At 37.0% G+C, this 4,929-nt stretch overlaps 1 long non-coding RNA gene across 1 annotated transcript in view; it reads left to right on the plus strand.

Annotated features, from left to right (window-relative positions):
• LOC147111125 (uncharacterized) overlaps positions 1 to 4,245 on the plus strand; it is a 32,068-nt gene extending 27,823 nt beyond the window's left edge. Inside the window, exon 3 of the long non-coding RNA XR_015080042.1 lies at positions 3,737 to 4,245. This is a non-coding gene — a long non-coding RNA (uncharacterized LOC147111125). The remainder of the gene's footprint in view (positions 1 to 3,736) is intronic.
• The last annotated feature ends 684 nt before the right edge of the window (positions 4,246 to 4,929 follow it).

Below are 4,929 nucleotides of genomic sequence, written 5' to 3' on the forward strand. Positions count from 1 at the left end.
TAAATGTTTATATTAACAGTGGGTATTTTGGTGTAACAGATATTTAGAGCTTATAGTTTTTTTTGCATCAAACTGTTAATTGGTTAAATCAGTTACAAACTTTTACATTTCTGTGTTTGCAGTAAGGGTTCCAAATTTCTTCCTTCCAGCAACCTCTAGACAGTCTAGTAAGCCCAGGTTGACAACCAGGAAAATCATTTGTGATTCCTCTGACTGGTGCATTCATTCTTTTTCTTGTTGTAGACAGACTTCTCGTCAGTTTTCCACTCACCTTTGTGAAATTTTCCCTCTGGTTCAATGAGTTCAATACCTATTCTAAAATTGTAGTTATTTGTTTTGAGTATAATTCCATTAGGCTGCTACAGTTTCTCATTTTAGTTTTTTTTTTAAAAAGCCAGTACTAAAAAGGGTTTGATTCATTATATTAAGACGAGGTTTATTCACAAGGCCTGCCAGTGCCTTGTGTCTAATGGGATTGATAGCTTGAGTACTATACATCCAAACAAATGCTAAAAAAATGGATGATTGATTACACTGTATACTCTTCACTTAACAGGTAGTAGTAGACTTTCTAGAAGCATCCAGGATAATCCCATTAAAATTAGTGTCTACATAATCAGCTAATCTGAGAAAGAAATTCGCTAATTTGAGAAAACATCATCCAGGTAGCACCTTGGGTTACTATAGTTTGACCCAATAGTACTTTTTAGATCTCATTTTTGGTAGATCTCTGGATACAAAAGTATTATCTAGACGGAGAGGGACTCCTTCTCACAGGTACTTCTGGTAATACTGCAGCATGTAGATGTGACTGGAATGTGGAAGTAAATTAGTTACCTTTTCAGTATCTTCATTATAAATAATTAATTTTGGGGGTAATTTAACCTATGTTTTTAGTGTAATAAGTGAAAATTCACCTATGGCCTGACCACATACCCAGTGTCCTAGGTAAAGAATCATTTCAGATCTTTGAAATATTTAAAGAATATTTCAGGTAGCCCAGTTTTCAATTATGTTCGGGACATGCTGCCTGAGCCAACCACAGGTACAAGAGTTCAGAATATTCTTTTCTGATCCCTATTTCACTATAGAAGTATACTGTAGAAACTAAAATCAAGTGTTAGTCATTTCTGAATCTCAGTTGGAACAGATTGGATTAACTTAGATTTTTCTGAAAGTCCTCTGCTTTGGATTGCTTGGATGACTTTAACTGTAAATGCTGCTTTAGGTTTTTACAACATAGATGTAGTGATTCGGAAAACCTAAAGCTCCTTATAGAAAGTTGGTGAAAGAAATTTAAATTAAATATAATTTCCCCCAATGTATTGAACCTCGGTAATTGCTACTCACGTTATATCTCTTTCTGTGCAAGGCTGTATTTTGGATTACCTCCTTACTCTATACTCTTGCAAGAATGCTGAATAACCACTTTTTGTCTATTGCTTAGGTTTTAAGAATCAACTGTTACACTTTTATTCCATTTTCTTTCAAATATTTAATCATATCCAACAATAACTAGCATTTAAATAGTGCCGTTAACATAGTAAATGACCCAAGGTGCTTTACAGAGGGGAAAATGGATGCTGAACCATCGTTAAAGAATTAGGTGATATAAAGCATGGTCAAAGAGATAGCATTTAAGGAGTGGGGCAAGGTAGCAAGGTACATTGTTTTAGGGAGAGAGTTTGAGTGTAGGATTCAGGTAGCTCAAGGCTCTGCCATTCTTGAATGGAAAGAGGTGGGATGCAAAGAAGACCAGAATTGGAAGAGTGGAGGGCATATGTTGGCATGTAGGGTTGAAGAAGATTGCAGGTGCACAGTGAATGGGGTCTTGGAGGGACCTGTAAATGGGATTGAATATTTTGAACTCAGTATGTTGGGAGACTGGGTGCCAGTGGAGGTTGGTAAGGATGTGAGAATTTTGACAAATTGGAGTTAATGTAGGGCGTGGAGGGGCGGAGCCAGTGAGGAGAACATTCGAGCTTAACCCTGGAGATGACAGACTCGTGGATGAGTGTTTTAGTGGTGGCGGGAGTGAGGTAGGGGCAATGACTGACAATGCTGTGGAAGCCCTTACACAGTAAACTGCAGATGGAGACTCCATTCTATTGAATACATGAGCCTTGGAATTTTGGTATTTGGTCTTCACCAGAATTACTAAATAGATGTGTCTAATTTACTATTCATATGAGAGTTTGACTTTGTGTTGTGGCACATAGTAAAATAATGAACAATTTAACCTGTTTCCACAGAGCACTAATTGCATAAAAAGAATGCGTCAGGAGTAGAATTTGCACTTTGGGATGAGGTAGTAGGTTGTATAGTTTTAGGGTCACACCCACACTGGGAGATAACTATACAATCTACTGTCTTTCCTAAGGTAGCAGAATACCTTCCACAGCAAAATTATATCCATTGATACGTTGTATGCAGTGCTGTTATATATGCATTATATACAGTAGAGCAAAGTGACACTTATTTTGCATCTTGTACACATTTAGAGGACTTGACGGTAAACAGGGTGTGTTCTTATCTAACCTCATTCAAGGTATTGACTGCAAATACAAATTGCAAATCATTACATACATTTTGTTGTTTTGATTTTTTATTTCCTGTGCATTGGTGTACTTTACAGATTTTTTGGGAGGAGTCTGTAGGGATTGCAATAAAGATTAGTGTCTTACAGTCCAGTATTTCTTGACTTGTGATGTTTGAAAATTTTCAGTGCAAATATTTACACAAACTAATTTCTCATGGGATTTCATTCAGTTAATTACTGTTCATTTCATTACTTGGGTGTATTTCGCCAAATAGTGCAGTAAATTTGTCAAAACAGTAGGATGCTGAGCTTTTTTTCTGTATTGCTTATTTGGTTCATTTGCCCTTTTCCTGTTTGTTTCCTTTTTTAAGTGAAGACTTTACTCTACACTTTGATTATTTTGAAACCTCTCATTAATTTCTTTCCCAGTTATCTTCATGTTCAAATTGAGTTTGTTTATAAAATATTTTTGTCCTTTAGAAATGCATTTGAAGTAAGTACAAAGGCTCAGCCAATTTATCCAGTGAACAGCTGAGCCATACAGACTAGGAAGGTGCCAAATTCCATCTCTGTCTATACCGAATTAGCTGATCTCAGCCATGAGCACTGCAGTTGGCCTCAAGATCAGCCATGATCTTATTGAATGGCGGAACAGGCTCGAGGGGCTGTATGGCCTACTGCTCCTAATTCTTATATTCTTGGGTTCAATAGTGCTGGTTTTGGGAGGAAACAGGCAGTGAAGTTTCCTGCTACTGATCGAGCAGGCCCTGCTTTGAAAAGTGCATGCGTGGACATTAGGTGAGGGCAGGATTGGGCTTCACGTGATGCCTCCTACAGTCGAGCAGCCTTTCAATGCTTATTGATGTGGCTCAAGATGACGACTTTGGCATGAACTGTATACCAGCAAGGATTCGGAAAGGAGGGGGAAAATTGGTAGGGGTGAAATGACTCGTTTTCAAAGCAAAGAGGTAAAAAAGTCATTTTAATTATAATATGCTTTTGTAAAGTATGTGGGTAGTGTTGAGTTTAAAAAAAAAATCTTTCTCTGTAGTAGAGAACTGTGATTATTTTCACTAAACAATAGTACTATTTTTGTGAAGAACATAAAATAGACCTAAGCCTCTTACTAGACACTGAAGGTAACTCCACTATATAGTATTTGTACTTTAAAATATTTCATTAATTTTTCCATTACAGAAAAAAACAGCAAGATGATCAATGTGGATAATATGGTGAGCTCCTGGGTAGAGGTAGTAGGTTGCATAGTTCGAGGACTGAGATTTTGGCCCAAAGGAGATAACTATACAACTTGCTGCCTTTCCTAGGGCATCATACTGAACATCACAACTGAGCGTCTTAACATTCTACAGACCTGACCGATCAACCCACGATAACTTTATAAAGGTGACGTATAATCGTGTGGATTCTGGTCTATTGTGAATTTCTGTATGTGTATTTAAACACAACCTAGGCTGTGTTTGTAATAATTTTCTGCTTTTGTTAATGTTGTTGACATTTAAATTACTCCTATTACAAGTTGTCAAATATTAGTGATGGGAGGAAAATTATACCAAGACTTTTTTTTGAAAATGTTTGCCATTCACTTTTGGTGTATCTAATTTGAAAATGCATTTTATGTATTCATCTCGTGCTACCTGTAAGTTTTTTTGTAATTTTATTTAAATAAATATTTTTCTTTTTCTTTTTATGATTGTAAAGAATGTCTTGTTTGCCACAAGTCAATACTTTTAGTAGAAATGGGTTGCTGAACTCACAGGAGTCTGTTTTGAGATTGTTGGGTGAAAGGCCTTACTGTCCACTAAAAATAGCCAGGCCACCTTTGCCCAGCTGTTTTCTGGGCCCAGCAGTAAAGTCTATTTTTACTTATTTTAAATTCAATGCTGCGCTGTAGAGGGTTATTGTAAACATTAGTCCAATATTTAAGTATGGGATAGATAGTTTTGGCGGTGGTGGGGGTGGAAATGTTCCTGATTGAGAGTGCTTTATAAGGACAATGGCCCAGATTTTGCTGGAGTGGGGCATGCCTCGTTAGACATTTTCCCCTCAACCTTCAGTTCAAAAGTTTTGCCCTGCGAGCTGCTAACAGCACGGCAAGAGCGATGGGACAAACAGTCTATCTCCTCAACCAATGAGATTTAAGGATTGAGAAAGAAACAGGACGAATCAGAGTCAAAGCAGGTACAGAAAGAGAAATAAAGAGAGGGAGAAAGATTGGATTGAGAGACAGAAAGGATAATACAGGTACCTGTAAACTATGTTAAAGAGCCATAACTGAGAAATTGGTTTCATAGTTCCAGTCTCTCCTCAATTGTGCCATAAAATAACTATCTCCACAAATAAGAATATCCAGATATTTAAAACCAATGAAG

This window comes from Somniosus microcephalus, chromosome 11 (assembly GCF_052327205.1).
Source record: "Somniosus microcephalus isolate GS21.2 chromosome 11, FLI_Smic_1.0, whole genome shotgun sequence".
Lineage (NCBI taxonomy): Eukaryota > Metazoa > Chordata > Chondrichthyes > Squaliformes > Somniosidae > Somniosus > Somniosus microcephalus.